The 21,720-nt window shown below is 38.6% G+C and overlaps 3 long non-coding RNA genes across 4 annotated transcripts; 1 reads left to right on the forward strand and 2 right to left on the reverse strand.

Moving 5' to 3' along the window:
* Nucleotides 1–1,050: 1,050 nt before the first annotated feature.
* On the reverse strand, nucleotides 1,051–10,471 carry LOC139464853 (uncharacterized). Its single transcript, XR_011653124.1, has 3 exons — nucleotides 10,336–10,471; nucleotides 9,955–10,038; nucleotides 1,051–1,485 (listed from the first exon to the last, which is right to left on the reverse strand). It is a non-coding gene; the product is annotated as an uncharacterized lncRNA (long non-coding RNA).
* Nucleotides 8,335–13,017, forward strand: LOC139464855 (uncharacterized). Of its 2 annotated transcripts, XR_011653126.1 has the most exons (4): nucleotides 8,335–8,456; nucleotides 10,729–10,842; nucleotides 11,280–11,370; nucleotides 12,046–13,017. It is a non-coding gene; the product is annotated as an uncharacterized lncRNA (long non-coding RNA). The 2 variants fall into 2 exon arrangements; XR_011653125.1 differs by lacking the exon at nucleotides 8,335–8,456 and having other exon boundaries at nucleotides 10,614–10,842.
* A 6,256-nt stretch (nucleotides 13,018–19,273) lies between these two features.
* LOC139464278 (uncharacterized) lies at nucleotides 19,274–21,707 on the reverse strand. Its single transcript, XR_011653100.1, has 3 exons — nucleotides 21,374–21,707; nucleotides 20,614–20,704; nucleotides 19,274–19,929 (listed from the first exon to the last, which is right to left on the reverse strand). It is a non-coding gene; the product is annotated as an uncharacterized lncRNA (long non-coding RNA).
* Between the last annotated feature and the right edge of the window lie 13 nt (nucleotides 21,708–21,720).

Here is a 21,720-nt window from a genome sequence, read left to right on the forward strand (position 1 = left end):
CCGGGTATCCGGTGGCAGAAACCTTGCCGGATACCAGATCCGTGGTATCCGGCATGGACACCTCACCTGAAAGTATGCCACCTGGAATCCGGGTATCCGGCACCGGATACCTCACCGGATACCTCATTCTGGGTGTCCAGGGATCCGGCACCGGATACCTCATTCTGAGTTTCCAAAAACATGTCACAATTTGGGGGGTGCATTTTGTTCAATTAAGTGTGAAACACCTAAAAATATATTGGAAACTAACCATGAAAATTGAACATTGCTGAAGGTATCCGGCAGGTATCCGGCAGGTATCCGGATGCAATTTTTCGAGATGTCTTTCTCCTAGTAAATAATGTTAGCCTGGGCATAGCAGATAGCTGTAGTAATATTCTGTGTTATTTTGGTTGTAAATATCCCCTTAAAGTTGAGATCTATGGGCAGGTACTTTTGGTGAAAACATTTTTCAAATTCATATATATTTCATTTTAGATGTTCAGCGTATTAAATGAAAAGCATTCAGTCCTGGTATGATGGTATCCTTACATTTCATCTTCATATTCCCAGTTTGTTCTAGCTTCTCGTGGTTGAAGCGCTCGATTCACCACATCGGTACATTGCTTGGTGTCACCCATCATGATATTGTTGGAATTTTGCTCATAAAGTGACATGACACCATATTCACTCTGACAAAACAAATGAAAGTCATTGGCTATGTGCTCACTTGGGCCTTTGTTCCTGGTGAGATTAAAAGATTATTTTGGAACTGTATCAGTACTTGTTACATCTTGACAGACGAGTTTCATTGAAGTTTGAAACAGAATATCATTAACCCAAATGGGTGCATCCACAGAAAACACCTAATAAAGTACCGGTACATAAAAACATCAATGTAATTTTTCTACTGACATGGAACTAAAAACTTCATTCAGTGAGCTGTATTAATTGTTGGAAAACATTCAGGGCATTAGTATATTTGATATATGTTAGCACCTATGTTATGAATGATCAATATCATATTTCTTTAAAGAAGCAAAACAAAAAAATTTGTTAAGATAACAAATCATATTTATTGATTTTATGACATTTCATTGGTTCAGTAACCAAAGGTGTTTGCAAGAACATTCAAAAACAGAAACAGATGCTTCAATGCCATTTTCTAAATAAACAAATCGGTCAAATCTCAGAAGAATTTCAAGGTAGAAGAATATCTAAAGTCAATTATGTTTGTGCAGTAAACCACAAAAGTCATTCAGATTTGTATAGTCAGCGTCAGTGTACACCACATAAACATAGTCTCACTGCTGTGGTATTAATTCCTTTAGACTTGATTAATGTCGTAATAAAACAACCTACAGAATCACACTGATGTGGCATTAGTCATTCAGAATCATCACTTTCTGAGGTGAACCTGCTAGTTGTTCTGGGGAGGATTATTCATCACCCTGAGAGTCCTTTGTATGACTTGTCTGATCTGGTGTCATTGTGAAATCCAGGTGCCTGAAACAATTTATAACATCTTTAAGATCTTGTTATTAAAAATATAAGAAACACACATATATTGACAAAGGGTAAAAAGTTGGTTTCTCAATGAGTAAGGTAATGACAGTTTATCAAGCAACTGTTAACCAAACCATGTTAATCAATGTAAAAAAGCCATAGCAAACAGTAAATTTTACAGAAAATACAAAATTGTAATTGATCTTCTGAAAACAATTCCTGTAGTGCCATAAGGCAGGCTCACCTGATTTTTTCTCAAATGTTTGCATTACATCAAAACATAAGGAAGGTTAAACAAGGCAATGCAAATTGCATAAAATAGGTTCTTATACATAAAACAGAACTACCGTATTTGATGTAATAAGCGCCTCGCTCTAATAAGCGCCCATGGGAATATTTGCTAATATATTGTCTCGTTAACAATCCCAAATAGCACCCTTTCCAATTGATCAATGTATACAAGACTTATTTATTTGCATATAATACTCATTCGTGTGTGATATGCACCCTTAATTATGGGGAATTTCATTCTGGAAAAATATATTTGTCGTACATTAACATTTCAGGCTGCCAGCATAAAGCAGGAAATTTTGAGAGCGCCCTGGGCGCTTATTCTGTCGAATACGGTATTCATAATTATCAAAACTTTCAATCACACAAGTAATGTAAGTGATCTCAAAATATTATATAATGAGTGTGCAAGTTAGTATAGTTCCACACAGCTTTTAGCAATATTCCAGCAATATATCTGCGGGGACACCAGAAATGGGCTTTTCACACAGTACCCATGTGGGGAACAGAACCCAGTGCTTCGGAGAACGCATTACCCACTAGGCTACCAAATACAAATATCATCTCAAATACAAAAGTAAGTAACATTAGGATTTCATACAACAGATATTTTCTCCAAATATCAAGTCACTATACAACTGATTGAATTACTGATTAGAGAAGCAAGGACATATAAATGTAGCAGCTGAATCAGGCTTAATTTGAATCGTTCCTTGCTTCAGTTGCAATGGGAGCCACATTGAAAATAATTATCTCACTTATTATTGATGATTAATATCTACCATTAATTGGTAGGCCAAAATAGACACTGATACAAAAAATCAACTGAAAAGAACCACCTGAACAATCGACTAAAAACTATGTATATTACATTTGGGGGACCTTATTTCGGCTGCTGGCAATAGCATGGGCGGATACAGAGGGGGGGTTGCTGTGGTGCGCACCCCACTTTTTATTTCGAAAATAAATCTTTATTTCTGTATAAATTTCCACCAAAGACAATAAATAGCTGTAAAAAAGCTGTATCCGCCCATGATTAGTCATGAGTAAAATCATTATCATATTTTTATCATTTATCCTATCTTTAATTAAGATTAACAATAACGGGAAAAGCTGCCAAATATATTGGTCAAGTGTAATCATAATTTAAGTAGTTCTATTTGGTTTTGGAACTTTTCAAGGGTCATTGTAAATATATGTGTATTCCTATTTGAATACTCGTTTGATTGTTATAAAGTTACACAGTATTGCATCTATCGTCTGTTTCTAAATACAGTGGAACCCATCTTTGACTTGTGTGACATAATTGAATCATACCCCAAGTGCATTGTTATGCATCTGCACAGAGTGGTCAAAGTCCTTGTCACACACATAGTTTGCTACAAGGCAGAATCCAATAAGTACAGTTGAGACATCAGGTTGTATCCAGACAACTTACTTACTTACTTTGGAGATTTAACGTGCGCTTTCCGACTGACGCGTATTTCGCACACGGGCCCGGCCAGGCCATTTAATGTGTTTCCGAAAGGGGCGAGGGTGGTCTGTGCAACCCAAGAGGGGGCTTTAGGGGTTGCTTATATAGAATTTGGGAATTTTGAGATTTGGAATAGATGCCGATGGGGTTGGGGAGGAGAACTAAGGGAGCTGGGTATGGTGGATGATTGTTTGTTTTTGTGATTTTGATTTGGTAGGTTATTATGGTTTTAGATGCGTTTTATTAGTTCCGTTTTTATTAAGAATACGCCTAAGGCCTTGAAGTTTTCTAGTTTATTTTGTGGGTTTAGTATTGCTTCTAGAGTGAGAGCCTTGTTTATATTGAGGGTGGTTTGTAATGCGGTTCGATGTGTTAGGTAGTGTGTGCAGTGGATGAGTGCGTGTTCTGGGGTTTCTGGTTGTTTGCAGTGTGGGCAGTTACCTGTAGTGTGTTTTTTAAATTTTTTTAGGTGGTTATTTAGGTTGGTGTGTTCTGTTTGGAGTTTAGTGATTACTCTGTCGATTTTTTTGGATGGATGGAGAATTTTTGGTTTGGTTAGTGGTTTGCTGAGCACTCTTTTGATTTGGCTATTTGAGTTTAGATATAGGTTATGCCATTTTTTTGTGATTTTTTGCTTGTTTACACTTTTAATTTCTGATTTTGAGATGGGTAAGTTTAAGCTTATTTCTGGGATTTTGAGGGATAGTTTAGCTGCTTTATCGGCGTTTTCATTACCGTATATTCCTACGTGGGCGGGTATCCACAAGAAGGTTATTTGTTTGCCTGCTTTTGTTAGGTCGTTGGAGCTTTTAAGTATTTGATTTATTAATTTAGGTCGGTTTTTGGTATTTTTGTTTTGGAGGGCTTGTAGTCCACTTAGGGAGTCAGTAAGTATTAGGATTTTTTGGTTGTTTTTGGATTCTTGATTGTGGAGGGCTGAGGCCATGCCCATTAGTTCGGCCGTGAATATTGATTGGTTATTTGGGAGTCGGAAGGATTGTGTGGTTTTAGTTGGTTGTGTGGTATGGACTCCGAAACCCGTGTGTTTGGAGGTCGGATCTGAGGATCCGTCCGTGTAAATGTGACACCAATTTGGCCAATTTTTGTGTATGTATGCTAGTGTGGTAGTTTTAGCTATGTTTGGGTCGGTTTGTTTATTTATTTGGCTAGCTAGTGTTGTGTCTATTTTGGGTATTTTAAGTTTAGGGGTGAAGATATTTGATTGTTTGCAGTTTTGTTTAAGATTTTTAATTTGGTGTTCATTTAGGTAGTTTGTTATTCTTTGGGATATTGGGGTAAGTAAGGGGTGTTTACGAGCTAGAGCTTGGTTTTTAGGGCTGATGTTTTGGTTTATTAAGTTTTGGATGAGAGGGTTTGATTGGGACGCGGCCCAGAAATTTAAGCTTAGCTGTTCCCTGCGTAGACTTAGTGGCATTTCTCCTGTTAAGGCCTGAAGTGAGGTGTAGGAGGTGCCATGTTGGGTGCGTGTAATGAGTTTGAGAGCCTGATATTGTATTGAGTCAAGTTTTTTAGATAGAGAGTTGTTTAGGGTGTTGTATATGGCGCAGCCGTAGTCTAGTTTTGATCTAATTAGGGATATGTAGAGAGAGAGGAGAGTATCTTTGGAGGCTCCCCAGTTAGAGCCAGTTAGGCATCTTAGGGTGTTTAGGTCTTTACTGCATTTAGTTGTTAGGTTTTGGATGTGAGCATCCCAGGTGAGATGTTCATCGAAAATAAGTCCTAAGAATTTGGTTTGTTTTTGAAATTTGATTGTTTGATTGTTTAGCTGGAGGATTGGGGAGGCGGGTTTCATGTTTTTATGTTTGAATACTATTCCTGTTGTTTTTTCTGAGTTAAGGGAGAAGCCCCATTTGTCAGCCCATTGTTGTATTTTATTAAGAGATTTTTGGAGTAGATTTTTGGCCATTTTCATGCTTTTAGTGCGGATCCAGATGGCTCCATCATCCGCGAATTTTGATGTGTTTACTTTAGGGGATAGACCCTCGAATAGATCGTTTATCATTATATTGAAGAGGGTGGGGCTGAGGATACTGCCCTGTGGAGTGCCATTTTCTAGGGGACATTGGTCCGATAGAGTTTGGTCTATACCCACGGTTATTTTACGATTGTTTAGGAAGTCCTGGATGTAGTTTATTATCTGACCTTTGAGTCCTATTTTTTTAAGTTTTTGTATTAGCCCATCGTGCCATACCATGTCGAAAGCTTTAGAGAAGTCTAAGAAGATGCCTGTGGTATATTGTTTATTTAGTTGTCCTGTCTTAATATCTTGTTCTAGTCGGGCGAGGTTATCTAGGGTTGAGCGGCCAGGAGTGAAACCGCTTTGATCTGGGTTTATGGTGTTATTTTGGGTTAAGTAATGTTGTAATCTATTTTTAGCCATTGATTCCATTACTTTACATAAGTTTGAAGTTAGGGATATTGGTCTATATGAGTTAGCTTGATTAGCTGGTTTATTAGGTTTAGGGATTGGTATGACTAGGGCCTGTTTCCAGGGAGTAGGAACCTGTCCGTTTAGGTAGATGAGATTGTATAGTTTGAGTAGTGCCTGGAGCAGTTTTAGGGGGAGTTTTTTAATTATTTGGTAAGAGGTTAGGTCTAATCCTGGGGCTGTGCCCTTTTTCCTGTTTTGGATTACGTAGAGGAGCTCCTCCATTGTGTAGGGTTGATTTATTTCTAGATTGTTATTGTTTGGTTCTTTTGTGGGTTTGTTTTCTGTTTTAAGTTTATCTTGGAATTTTTGGCTGAAGTTGCTGTTACTGCTAACGGCCGAAAAGTGGTTGGCGAGATTATTTGCTTTTTGGGCGGGGTTGGTTGAGTTGTTAATGTTAGGGTTTTTTTTATGTCGTTTTAAGCCTCTAATGGCGTGGATTTTGCGCCAGACCGTTCTGGCATCTGTACGGTTATTTATACCTTCGCAGAATTTTTTCCAGTCTCTACTTTTGGCTATTTGGACTAGTTTTTGAACCTGGTGGTTTAGTTCGTGGGCTATGTTTAAATATTTGTAGTCGCGTTTTGCTTTATTGAAGGCTGATTTACGTTTTCGTCTAGTCTGTTCTATTTCCTCATTCCACCATGGTACCGTCGGTTTGCCTGTCTTAGATGTTTTGAAGGGGATGGAGGTTTTGGCTGCGTTTATTATATAGTCTGTTAGGTTTTTACAATAGGTTTCTGGATCATTATTTTCTATTTCGTTTAAGTTAGCTTCGTTGCAGATATCTTGGAATTGGTCCCAGTTAGCTTTGTTGTAATGGAATTTTGGTTCTTGGTTTTCTGTTTGGATTGGTACGTTTGTATTTCCTATGGTTATGTTTATGGGGAAGTGGTCGCTACCTAGCGGGACGTCGTGTACTTCCCATTGAGTGCTTTGGGCTAGATCTGCGGTGCATATGGTTAGGTCGATAGCCGACATTTTTTTGTTTATCTTATCGTACCTCGTGGGTTGGTTGCTATTAAGGAGTACTAGGTCGTTTGTTTCTATCCATTCGGAGATTAATTTGCCATGATTATCTATTTTATCATCTATGCTCCATGTAGGATGGTGAGCGTTAAAGTCTCCTAGGAATATAGTAGATTTATCGCTTATTTTGAGTAGTTTGTTTAGATCCTCAGGTTGGACTTTTTGTTCCGCCCAGTGGTAAATATTTATGATGTTTATGTTTCGGTTATTTAATGTGATTTTAATGCCGTTGGCTTCTAGGTTTGGCGTGTCTATTTTTATTTCTTCGTAATTTATATCTTCCCTGATAAATATGATTAGTCCTCCTGCGGCTCTTCTTGTTTTCGGTTTAGCTCTGTCAGTTCTAACTGAGTTGTAGTTAGGTAGTGTGAATTTCGATTTTTTTGAGAATTTGGTTTCCTGTATACAAGCAATGTGAGGGCCTTTATTTAGTTTAAATTTAGTTTTTAGTTCATGGCCATGGGAGGTGAGTCCGTTGGCGTTCCACTGAAAAATATTTAGTCCTTCCATTATTGGTTTCGGGTGATTGGTGATTTAGTTTTTAGTTTTTATTTTATTCGGTGAGTTCTTTTAGATGGAGGTTAAAGAGGAAGAAGGGAAGATCGGTTAATTTTAGATTGAAAGCTACTTTGTGGAAGGATTCCATACTAGCTTTTGGTGAGTTTTGACTATGCATATATGCTAGGAGTAAGGTGAGGTTATTTAGGTTTGGGGTGTTGGCTGGTTGGGAAGTTTGGTTTGTTTTAGTTGGAGTAGTGTCTATTGTTTCCTCAGTAGTGGAGAAATCTTCGTCATGGGTTGGATTAGGTTTAGCTGGTTGAGTTTCCATGGGGGAGGCATGTGATGTGGAGGGTTGTGAAGGTGTTGGCGGGATGGGTGTAGCTGATGTTTTCTTAGTGTTTGTGTTTTGTTATTGTGCTTGCTTGTGGGAGAGCGTTGTTGCCATATGGGCTGTAGGGTGCTTGGATGAGGGTCGTGTTGTGGTGGTCATTTTGAGGTTTGTTTTGCATGCGGGGGTTGATGTTTTGGGAGGGTTCGTGGTTGGTTGAGTGGCTGCTTGTGTGTGTGAGGTGGGTGCGGTTTCTCGGTAGGGGTCCCAGACAGAGCTGTCGGTTATGGGTGTGGTGTTTGTTTGTGGGATGGTGTTTGGGTGTGGTGTAGGGAGGAGTGGTTTAGATGCAGGTGTAGCAAATTTTCGTGTTTGGATTTTAGCCGTTTCTATGTTTATGTGTTTGTTGGCCTGCTGGGTGAGTGTGTGTCTGTGTGGGCATTGGTTTGAAAGTGAGGTGTGTTGGGTGGATTTGCAGTGGATGCACCAGGGTGTGCATGTGCCTGTGCAGTCTGTTTGTGCGCATTTTTTACATTTAGTTTTAGGGTAGGTGCATTGGGAAGCAGTGTGGTTGTATTTGAGGCACTTTGAACATTGCTTAACCTGCTTTATATAGGGTTTGACTTCTAAGTTGGTGTGGGCTCCGAAGGATATGTGTTTGGGGACAATCCAGACAAACTGTCTGATAATCTCAAGTATGGTCTTGGTAGGATCAAGGGTTGTAGCTAATCCTAAATAAACATTAAACAAATGACATAATCTCTTCTACAGAACACTTGATCAAAGCCTGCCCCACCTTTGATGTTTATCATCTTGTTACGCTCACAACAGCTCATTAGCAAGATGAACTCAATGTCAACTCATGGTGGATTAGGGATTAACAGGGCAATTAGTGTCAGGTGGGTATTATCACTTGCAATTATCTGTTAATTACTTAATTGAGTAGTGACGGCTTAGTTAGTTTCCAACCACACTGACAAGTCAGTTTACAGTTTACTAGTAACATGTTTCTGTGGACCAAGGAAATGTATCTTGCCAGATACTTAAAAAGTTCTACTCATAAGTAATAAAATAATGACAGTTTTGATATGCAATTCTCCCTACAAAGACATTTAACATTTGATATACATAAACTGTCTGTTGAAACTATGATGATGCTAATATACAAGTCGCACAAAACAACTAATTCATATACTGGTACCTAGCCAAACATACATAATTTTTATACGCGTATGCACATGCTTGTACATATATACCTCTACTGGCACAGCACACATACAAACAATCATTAGATGGATGTAATCGTTGAAAAAATATTTTACATACACAAACAAGTGAACAGATTCTGTAATAGCATGGTTAATATTGGGAGATGTTTAAGCATTTCCATTTTCACAGAATCGAAGGCATATCCTTTCAGGACTCAGATCAGCTTGTAGTGATTTAAATTCACATAAAAATGATTCATGTGAAATGACCTATCCCGCACGTGTGGCACCTGTTATAAAAATACCATTCATTACTTATTTGTGTGTCCAAATTATGCTATTATTAGAAATAATAGGTATTATTATACAGCATGGATATAAGAAAGCTTTATATGGAATTGTTGAAAATTATGTACAGGAAAACATTGAAATAAATCAATCAATACGTGCATTTATCTCAGAATCTGGTAGATTTAATCAATATGGACTTCTCCTTCATTATCTAATTATAATCAGATGATTACATTATTGCTCAACTGATAGTTTGCAATAGTATAGAATTAGTATTTTATTAATAATTATTTTGTATTTGAGCATCATTTAGATAAGCCAATGAAATAAATATATGTTTAAAACACATGTAGTAGAACATATTGCAATAGTTAAGACCCGAAAAGAAGTTATGTGTAGGATCCTCAAAATGGTATCCACAAGAGCAGGTTGTAGAATCATGTTGGTGTTTGTTGTTTAACTCTGCACTCAGCCATATTCCAGCTAAATGACGGCGGTCTGTAAATAATCAAGTCTGGACCAGACTATCCAGTGATTGACATCATGAGCATCCATCCACACAATTGGGATACAATGACATGGATCAACCAAGTCAGCGAGCCTGATCAGCCGATCCATTAAGTTATCTCTTACAACTAGCATAGGTTGATCATGTTGATGGGGACTAACTTCAACCTGGAATCCCCATGTGAGTATGTATGCGGCTGTTAGCTTTGTTTGATGTTTAACGCCACACTCAGCAATATCGCAGCTATGTGGCAGGAATCAAACCTGCATGGGTCTTCAGCACGAAGAGTGAACGCTTCAACCACTAGGCTACCCCACCACCCAAAATTCCCCCATGATAAAGTTGTCATCATGGTTATTGTTCAGCTAGTTCAAGTGAAAATGTTCATACCCTTAAAATGTCTTATCTTCCACTTCACGATGATCTCTGATGCAAAACTTCCCTGTCATTAAAGCTGTTCTTGATTCTTCACATCTGGAAAAATATGTTGAGGCTATTAATCATCTCACAGAGTAAAGGGAGTATATGAAATAAGACAGTGAGTCACATTAGCATACAAATTATCCAGTTAAAGTAAACATATTTCTTCATTATATACATAAGCATATACTAACATATGATAGACAGGCTACTTGTTATATAAAAATATAATTATATCCTGATACATTTACTTACATGTTGGTTATGAAAGTTAAAGTGTCACATGTGACAGGCTTACATGTGGTAAATTACTTTAATACGTGATCATTGTAATATTCACATATTCCTTACCTTAATGTGTCACTTCAGCTGCCAGCATTACCTCAGCTGCAATCTCAATATTTGGCCAGTTTTGACGAAATGACCGATTGTGTTCAGTGTATAAGCTGGGCCTCGTCTCTAATATAACTTGGCGCAAGTTGACGACGCGCATAGAGAGCCGGGAACCAGCTTATGTCGTGTTAAACTAGTTCCCGGCTCCCTATGCACGTCGTCAACTTGCGCCAAACAATATTGTGATATTAGAGACGGGGGCCCAGCTTTGTGTTAACCCGGAACAAGCCAATTTACCCATATTCCCCTGCGGTCCAGGGCGCCATTTTAGAACATGGATGTAAACAAACCTCGTGTATAGATATACACCGTGATGCTTGATTACGATAAGCTTACCTCGTGTATCGATAGATTGTTCTCATTCACCTCCACCACGGAAATGCCGGCCGAAGTTCCTCTGAGCCATCCACAACGCGGAAGTCAACAGTATTTGGAAAGGCGATTGGCAGCAAATGCGGATGCCAGGTACGTAGCAGGGCTTCGTGACCTTATGATTTCCGTGCAGAGATCTTATGGAATGGATTGATTTAGATATTTTCCTGCTCTACATACTTTACTGTAAACGCCAAGGGTCCTTTTTTTAGTATTATGGTCAACTGTTTGTTATGACGACAAGGATTTGCATAAGGGGCGTAATGGATTTGTGGTCAAAACAAGATGATCCAAATTAGATCGGCTTTTTATAGATAATGAAGAAATGTACAAAGATCTAGGAACGATTATTAACTCTAAACTTTTGTGGGATGCTAATACAGACTATAATTTACAATAATGGCCACCAAAGACTTTACTTTTTTTACGCTTAACATATTTTTATAATTACACTGTTATGTCCTTGTTTTGTATAAGCTTCATAATTAAATAATATATTTCTGTAATGTGAATGCTACTTATTTTTGCAGAATGTCTGGATAAATGAATGAGTCAGTCATCTGCACAGCATCAATGGAAAAAGGGAAGCAATGAGGAACAAGAGAAGAGTAGCAGTGAGTGGTAAATATTTGAAATTATTCTGTTTGGTTCATCATGTTCATGTAGCTATTCTGCAAATATTTCTTCAGTTTGCTTGTTCTTTATCACCTGTTGGCATGGATGGCCTAATTATCAAAGGCACCACAACTTGCTGTGCATAGTTGCATCTCTTGGGCTTGACAGAAACCAATGGTCGTGGGTTTGAATCGAGGGTAGCATCATACACTTGCTTGTGGGTTTCATCAAAGTGGTAAACATGTAAGACCTGCATCACTTCGGGCTTTCTTCCCATTTCACTCATTTAACACCACATCCAACAATAGTTCAGCTAAATGACAAGGATTATAAATAATCAAATCTCAAATCTCAACTAGGCAAACCAGTTATGAGCTCGATCAAGACGCACCGATGATGACTGTTATGGACAACATCCCACGTTATTGGGTACGATTACGAGCGATCAATGAGCCCACTTGCTACCTCATCTATTACTTTGGCTTGTATGGCAAGCATTTTTAAGAGATGTCAGTTAATGATTGTTTCAACTCATCAGCATGGAACAATATATATCTCAAATGTTTGGTATATAACAAAACTCAAAGACGATAAATTAAGTGAATTTGCTGCCTTTTATCTGTAAGTACATGTTGCAACGATTCTTTTTTATTGCTACAATCTTTATACATAATTTTGCAGAAACTGAAGTCCAGCTTGAGATACCCGGATGACTGGTTGACAGTCTGGAAGGACCCTTCCAGATATCAGAAGTGATAGGCAGACAGTGATGAGGAGAATCCTGTTATTTCAATGGGGGCCTACCAAGAAGTTATATCCCAATTGACACTGGGACACACTCACACAGGCTGGTCTGGCTAATGTGAGAAGACCAGCCAATGCCAAGTCGGAGTGGGACCCTTCAAGGACGTTGAAGAAATTATTGTCTTTGGCCATGTGGTAATCACTTGAAAGGAATGATGTTTGCGACTACTTGTCTATAAATGTGGACCCAAACACCAAATAGAATTTTCACAATTCTACTAACACAATGCAACAGGGATAGAGCCGATCTGGCCTCCCCTCATCCTGGTTCCTGTTTTTCCATGGCAATATAGAAGGGAAAGGATATTTGAGGGCAAGTAACTCTGAACTGGTGAGCATGGTCTGCTTATGCTTTCAAGCGAACAGTTATCCCACTCTGTTATGAGTATTGAAGAATAGGAGGAAATTGCATACTGCATCAGGAACCATCATGTGAACAATGTTCAGTGTGTGATATAGGCATATAAATAAAAGAAATTGATAATTTGTTTGTTGTTTATGTTTCTTTAGCCAGGTGTGTAAATGGGGATTTTCCAATATTTTGCCTCACTTTGATAGCCATAGTTATCGGATGAAACCATGCATTGCTTGGACATCTTTGGAATAACACATTGATCTGCTATGTCAAAGGTCAATGTCATAGCCAGACAAAAAAATTGTTAATGGCCAAACTCTTCCTTAGGGCAGGGATAGAAGTTGGCAACAGGTCATACACTTACTTTTTATCCCCCCGGCATATAATACGGGGTGATGTAGCGATCAGCCAGTCTGTCTGTCCGTCCGTCCATCCGTAATCATTTCCTTTTCCAGGGGAAGGATTCCCAAACCATTCAGTGTATTTGATCGAAACTTGGCAAATCTATCAGGCACATACTGAAGTGGTGCCTTTCGATATTTTGGGATTTTTCTAAAAAAAAAGTTTTTTTTTTTTTATGGAATGACGTTGGACATAGACTCAATTGGGGATGGGGTTCGTTTCCGGGGCAGAATTCAAAAACCATTCAGTGTATTTGATCGAAACTTGGCAAAGCTATCAGGCACATACTGAAGTGATGCCTTTTGATATTTTGGGATTTTTCTAATTTTTATTTTTTTAAATTTTTATGGAATGAAGTTGGACATAGATTCAATTGGGGATGAGGTTCGTTTCTGGGGCAGAATTCGAAAACCATTCAATGTATTTGATCGAAACTTGGCATTCATATGGATGCGACCATGGTGGATCTTTTGTGGATAAACAATGTATGCTTCTTAAAGAACTTTAAACTGTTGACTCATTACATACAGAATTGCACATTTACTAGTGGTTACTTTACAGACAGCTGCCGGGGGGTTATGTCATCTTTCTGATGACTCTTGTTCTCTAATGTGCCTTTTCCTGCAGAAGTCTAAATAACTCTTATACATATAGTTGTATATCATTGTCATATGTTTGTCAATGTTATACTGAATGAAGCAATTTACAATTGTTTTTGAAATAGTTGCAACTGATATTGAAGGTCAAATTAGCTTTCAATGTCTTTCAGTAAAAATGTTCACAGTAACTGAGGAACAGCTCTCTGTAGTGTGATGAAATCTGGTACATGTCACCCTCAGAGTGAGGCATATTGTGTTTCAAAACTTAAATGAAGCTGGTATGCTCGTAACAAGTACTTGTACCTTTACAAATAATCATATTATCATCTCACTAGGACCAAAGGCCAAAGTGAGCACACAGTCGATGAGTTTATACTTTCACTCAGAACAATCTGGAAGTCTGAACATGAAATTTAAGGGTATCATCATACATGTATTAGAACTGATGTTTGTTCATTAAACAGCTTAACATCTAAAAAGATTGAAAAAATTGTCTTCTCCAAAAGTACATGCCCATAGATCTCAACTTTAAGGGGATATTTACAACTAAAATGACACAGAATGTTACTACAGCTATCTGATATGCCCAGGCTAACATCATTTACCAGGATTAAGACATCTCGAAAAATTGCATCCGGATACCTGCCGGATACCTGCCGGATTCCTTCAGCAATGTTCAATTTTCATGGTTAGTTTCCAATATATATTTAGGTGTTTCACACTTAATTGAACAAAATGCACCCCCAAATTGTGACATGTTTTTGGAAACTCAGAATGAGGTATCCGGTGCCGGATCCTTGGTATCCGGTGCCGGATCCTTGGACACCCAGATTGAGGTATCCGGTGAGGTATCCGGTGCCGGATACCCGGATTCCAGGTGGCATACTTTCAGGTGAGGTGTCCATGCCGGATACCACGGATCTGGTATCCGGCCTGGTATCTGCCACCGGATACCCGGACGCGTTTTGGGTAAGTGTCCGGTGGTATCCGGCAGGTATCCGGATACCGGAAACTGCATTTTTTTTGCTGTGTAAGTGTTCGTACAAGATTTATGCGCAACACATAGGACTGGAAATTTTATAATTCGTCTGGAACTATCGGACGGTAATTCAAAACAGGGAACAAGATTTCGTCAAATGAATCATTGAGCCAGGAATGCAACGATTTAAATGCTGACAAAATGAATAAACATATCTGGAACAGAGTAGACTGTTCATGTGGACAATTATATGCTACGTCTATTGCCAATGAAGTTTATCACCCCATATTATAGCATTTGTTTCATATAAAAGATAGAAGCCAAATAAATGGGACATTTAGTTGTTATGAATTAGCTTTACCTCTTTGACATATTACGCAACTAAAGGTGAATACATTTATCAAATAATCAATTACAGTAATTAACCTAGTGTCCTTATTTATACACAATTTAATTACGTATTGGGGTACAATATATAATACACATATACACGGAATGATTTCTTATTTTGTCAATATCCCAAATCATACACATCGAACATGTGAAAATAAAAGTAGTTACTAACTTTATGATCAAGGGTATAAATACTCAGTTGTATCTATTAATCCTAATAGTATAACAATAAATCCTGTGTATTTACTGAGCATATTTAGATACATCCGGATCTACGACCGCAGTCATATAATCAATCAAGGAAACTTTATTAGATTGAATTAAAAATGTGCTATCGCTAAAACAAAATTTTCCGTTATCCACGTAAGCCTAAACCTGGGAGAATTAAAGTTCTGTTCTGTTCTGAAGACGCCGTCATGATTAGTTGGCGCCAGTCTAGACTGTCCAATCAACGTGAATATACAAACCGTGATGTTACTTGACCAGTTGATGACACCTGTCAAACTCAAAGTGCCCCTGGTCCTCCACCCACCAGGTGTAATACTTTAGCGTACCTGATTGTTTAATTTGCAGTTATATCACTGTTAGGCTGAGTGATGAGAGAATACATTTTGTTGTTTTTGTTAACGACCGTTTCCACTTTCAACGTGGTAACCTTATAAGTGACTAACTTTTTTATCATGATGAAATGAAACATATTAAAATAATCAGAGGGATTGACGATCGCATTTTTCGCATAAATGTCATGCTCGCATTAATTTCATGATTTACTGAAGATAGATTTGAACATTTCTGGGCAACGATCATGTTTGGGTAAGGGAAGTAAATCTTGTCTCCGCTTGCAATTGGATTCAATCGGGCGAGCAGTTCCGAGATCGCAGTTTGACTGTTCGGTACGGCCGAAAGGCGGCATCCATGTTGTTCACGCTCCACTGATCAAGGGGCCTCATTTTTCTGTATTCTGCTTATGAGCCTGGATGCGCATGAAACACGGGTGTCAAAACGAATATATTTACCAATTATATGTACGGTCATATGTTGCTTAAAAGTCGGGCCAAGAAAAGTCGGGCCGGGCCGGGCCAGCGGGTAATAATAACCTTTACACTCTACATTCTCAACATAGTCTCTATCAGAAGTGTTTGGCTTGTGTTGGGTCAGACTTGGCCGGGGCTGTCAAAATCAACTTTAAACACACAGATGTATCATCAAATGTGTTTACATCTGTAGCTTAATATTTAACTACCTGTATACCACTTTATAATGTCACAGTACATCGTATTTAAATAAAACAAGGGGCTCCAAGTGTAGCACTTTTCCATCTACATTCTCAACATAGTCTCCATCAAAAGTGTTTGGCTTGTGTTGGGTCCAACTTGGCCCGGGCTGTCAAAATCAACTTAAACAGCACAGATGTAACATCAAATGTGTTTACATCTATAGACAAGTATTATGTCTACCTAAATACCACTTTATAGTGTCTCAGATCGCTGTACTTAAAGAAAACAAGGGGCTCCAAGTGAAGCTCCTGTGTGTAATCGGTTCCTAAAAAATGCGAAGAGACATATTTTGACTTTGAAAATCTCGCGTTCAGGCATTGTCGCCCTTTTGTAAAATATAGAAAAAGATTATTCAAAGAGCGACAATGCGACAATGCGACTAATGGCCAAAATGTTGTGTTGTCGAATTGTCGCGCTTTGGTTAATTTTGACACGTTTTGCTTGTTTTTGCAAGGGCGTCAATGCGACAATACGACAACGCGACAATGTCCCTTCCAAAATTCCATAGTGATCCGTGCAAATATAACTGAGTTATGAAATAGAAGTCTAACATGCCAATTAATAGATAAAGTGTAAAAATGCGCTGATGAGTTCATCTGCATGCCGAGTCTATACGCTGTGATTAACAATAATGCTCTGAGTCAATACATTTTGTCAAAAGTATGACATATATTATTACCTATGGAATACTGTAAGAGACATTCTCGCGATCTCGCAGTCTCGCGATATCGACCATTGGAAACGAACTAAATATGCCAAAAGCACGAGAATGCGAAATCGCGAGTACGCGAGATTTTGACAAAATATCGCGTTCTCGCGTTCTCGCATTCTCGTGTTTTTTATACATAGCACTTTTTGTCAAAAGCCGACACGCGAGAATGCGACATTTGGACATGATGCAAAATCTGGTGGGGTTTTTAACTCTGACTATTGTTTCCTGAATAAAATATTATTGACTTCAGATATACCTCTTATCTTTTGGTGTCATGTGACACCAAATGTTGTTATCAACCAATACTCCTGTATAGAAATATGAAACATCAATGCTTGAGAATGCTAGTGAATAACCAATTTCGATTTGCCAACAAAACAAATTCCTGACAACGTTGACAATAGCGGTAAGAATATATTCATGGATCAGTGATGACCCAGTTGTTTCCAAAAAGAAGCTGTTGCCTCAGATGAATAGATGAAGTTATGCCAGCTGGGACCACGTCAATACATCATGTATGACTTTGCTGCAGGCTTCAATGCAGGGTTGGAGTACACAAACACAGCAAAAAAAATGCAGTTTCCGGTATCCGGATACCTGTCGGATACCACCGGACACTTACCCAAAACGCGTCCGGGTATCCGGTGGCAGATACCAAGCCGGATACCAGATCCGTGGTATCCGGCATGGACACCTCACCTGAAAGTATGCCACCTGGAATCCGGGTATCCGGCACCGGATACCTCACCGGATACCTCAATCTGGGTGTCCAAGGATCCGGCACCGGATACCAAGGATCCGGCACCGGATACCTCATTCTGAGTTTCCAAAAACGTGTCACAATTTGGGGGTGCATTTTGTTCAATTAAGTGTGAAACACCTAAATATATATTGGAAACTAGCCATGAAAATTGAACATTGCTGAAGGAATTCGGCAGGTATCCGGATGCAATCCTGGTAAATGATGTTAGCCTGGGCATATCAGATAGCTGTAGTAACATTCTGTGTCATTTTAGTTGTAAATATCCCCTTAAAGTTGAGATCTATGGGCATGTACTTTTGGAGAAGACAATTTTTTCAATCTTTTTAGATGTTAAGCTGTTTAATGAACAAACATCAGTTCTAATACGTGTATGATGATATCCTTAAATTTCATGTTCAGACTTCCAGATTGTTCTGAGTGAAAGTATAAACTCATCGACTGTGTGCTCACTTGGGCCTTTGGTCCTAGTGAGATGATAATATGATTATTTGTAAAGGTACAAGTACTTGTTACGAGCATACCAGCTTCATTTAAGTTTGAAACACAATATGCCTCACTCTGAGGGTGACATGTACCAGATTTCATCACACTACAGAGAGCTGTTCCTCAGTTACTGTGAACATTTTTACTGAAAGACATTGAAAGCTAATCTGACCTTCAATATCAGTTGCGACTATTTCAAAAACAATTGTAAATTGCTTCATTCAGTATAACATTGACAAACATATGACAATGATATACAACTATATGAGTAAGAGTTATTTAGACTTCTGCAGGAAAAGGCACATTAGAGAACAAGAGTCATCAGAAAGATGACATAACCCCACGGCAGATGTCTGTAAAGTAACCACTAGTAAATGTGCATTTCTGTATGTAATGAGTCAACAGTTTAAAGTTCTTTAAGAAGCATACATTGTTTATCCACAAAAGATCCACCATGGTCGCATCCATATGAATGCCAAGTTTTGATCAAATACATTGAATGGTTTTCGAATTCTGCCCCAGAAACGAACCTCATCCCCAATTGAGTCTATGTCCAACTTCATTCGATAAAAATTTAAAAAAATAAAAATTAGAAAAATCCCAAAATATCAAAAGGCAACACTTCAGTATGTGCCTGATAGCTTTGCCAAGTTTCGATCAAATACACTGAATGGTTTTTGAATTCTGCCCCGGAAACGAACCCCATCGCCAATTGAGTCTATGTCCAACGTCATTCCATAAAAAAAAAAAAACTTTTTTTTTAGAAAAATCCCAAAATACCAAAAAAGCACCACTTCAGTATGTGCCTGATAGATTTGCCAAGTTTCGATCAAATACACTGAATGGTTTGGGAATCCTTCCCCTGGAAAAGGAAATGATTACGGATGGACGGACGGACAGACAGACTGGCTGATCGCTATATCACCCCGTATTATATGCCGGGGGGGGGGTAAAAAGTAAGTGTATGACCTGTTGCCAACTTCTATCCCTGCCCTAAGGAAGAGTTTGGCCATTAACAATTTTTTTGTCTGGCTATGACATTGACCTTTGACATAGCAGATCAATGTGTTATTCCAAAGATGTCCAAGCAATGCATGGTTTCATCCGATAACTGTGGCTATCAAACTGAGGCAAAATATTGGAAAATCCCCATTTACACACCTGGCTAAAGAAACATAAACAACAAACAAATTATCAATTTCTTTTATTTATATGCCTATATCACACACTGAACATTGTTCACATGATGGTTCCTGATGCAGTATGCAATTTCCTCCTATTCTTCAATACTCATAACAGAGTGGGATAACTGTTCGCTTGAAAGCATAAGCAGACCATGCTCACCAGTTCAGAGTTACTTGCCCTCAAATATCCTTTCCCTTCTATATTGCCATGGAAAAACAGGAACCAGGATGAGGGGAGGCCAGATCGGCTCTATCCCTGTTGCATTGTGTTAGTAGAATTGTGAACATTCTATTTGGTGTTTGGGTCCACATTTATAGACAAGTAGTCGCAAACATCATTCCTTTCAAGTGATTACCACATGGCCAAAGACAATAATTTCTTCAACGTCCTTGAAGGGTCCCACTCCGACTTGGCATTGGTTGGTCTTCTCACATTAGCCAGACCAGCCTTTGTGAGTGTGTCCCAGTGTCAATTGGGATATAACTTCTTGGTAGGCCCCCATTGAAATAACAGGATTCTCCTCATCACTGTCTGCCTATCACTTCTGATATCTGGAAGGGTCCTTCCAGACTGTCAACCAGTCATCCGGGTATCTCAAGCTGGACTTCAGTTTCTGCAAAATTATGTATAAAGATTGTAGCAATAGAAAAGAATTGTTGCAACATGTACTTACAGATAAAAGGCAGCAAATTCACTTAATTTATCATCTTTGAGTTTTGTTATATACCAAACATTTGAGATATATATTGTTCCATGCTGATGAGTTGAAACAATCATTAACTGACATCTCTTAAAAATGCTTCCCATACAAGCCAAAGTAATAGATGAGGTAGCAAGTGGGCTCATTGATCGCTCGTAATCGTACCCAATAACGTGGGATGTTGTCCATAACAGTCATCATCGGTGCGTCTGGATCGAGCTCATAACATTACTCACTGGTTTGCCTAGTTGGGATTTGAGATTTGATTATTTATAATCCTTGTCATTTAGCTGAACTATTGTTGGATGTGGTGTTAAATGAGTGAAATGGGAAGAGAGCCCGAAGTGATGCAGGTCTTACATGTTTACCACTTTGATGAAACCCACAAGCAAGTGTATGATGCTACCCTCGATTCAAACCCACGACCATTGGTTTCTGTCAAGCCCAAGAGATGCAACTATGCACAGCAAGTTGTGGTGCCTTTGATAATTAGGCCATCCATGCCAACAGGTGATAAAGAACAAGCAAACTGAAAAAATATTTGCAGAATAGCTACATGAACATGATGAACCAAACAGAATAATTTCAAATATTTACCACTCACTGCTACTCTTCTCTTGTTCCTCATTGCTTCCCTTTTTCCATTGATGCTGTGCAGATGACTGACTCATTCATTCATCCAGACATTCTGCAAAAATAAGTAGCATTCACATTACAGAATTATCCAAACTGTACATGCTGTACATTGAATTCAATTGAAAAGGCCCCAGTTGAGTTTCCAACTTAGAACTGTCCTTATTAAAATATTTCATCCCAAACATTCAGAGATAAAACATAATCCCATATTTAACAACTGTCAAACAATTATTGGGTCATTCAACATACACTTTACATAGGGAATCACTTGTTGGAAAAAAGATCCTCGCCAAGGTCAGAGTCATTCAATGAAATATTGAATTATTTAGTTATGAAGCTTATACAAAACAAGGACATAACAGTGTAATTATAAAAATATGTTAAGCGTAAAAAAAGTAAAGTCTTTGGTGGCCATTATTGTAAATTATAGTCTGTATTAGCATCCCACAAAAGTTTAGAGTTAATAATCGTTCCTAGATCTTTGTACATTTCTTCATTATCTATAAAAAGCGGATCTAATTTGGATCATCTTGTTTTGACCACAAATCCATTACGCCCCTTATGCAAATCCTTATCGTCATAACAAACAGTTGACCATAATACTAAAAAAAGGACCCTTGGCGTTTACGGTAAAGTATGTAGAGCAGGAAAATATCAAAATCAATCCGTTCCATAAGATCTCTGCACGGAAATCATAAGGTCACGAAGCCCTGCTACGTACCTGGCATCCGCATTTGCTGCCAATCGCCTTTCCAAATACTGTTGACTTCCGCGTTGTGGATGGCTCAGAGGAACTTCGGCCGGCATTTCCGTGGTGGAGGTGAATGAGAACAATGTATCGATACACGAGGTAAGCTTATCGTAATCAAGCATGACAGTGTATATCGATACACGAGGTTTGTTTACGTCCATGTTCTAAAATGGCGCCCTGGACCGCAGGGGAATATGGGTAAATTGGCTTGTTCCGGGTTAACACAAAGCTGGGCCCCCGTCTCTAATATCACAATATTGTTTGGCGCAAGTTGGCGATGCGCATAGGGAGCCCGGAACCAGTTTAACACGACATAA

The sequence above is a fragment of the Haliotis cracherodii genome, unplaced genomic scaffold (assembly GCF_022045235.1).
Source record: "Haliotis cracherodii isolate W230 unplaced genomic scaffold, xgHalCrac1.p SCAF_17, whole genome shotgun sequence".
NCBI classification, from domain to species: Eukaryota; Metazoa; Mollusca; class Gastropoda; order Lepetellida; family Haliotidae; genus Haliotis; species Haliotis cracherodii.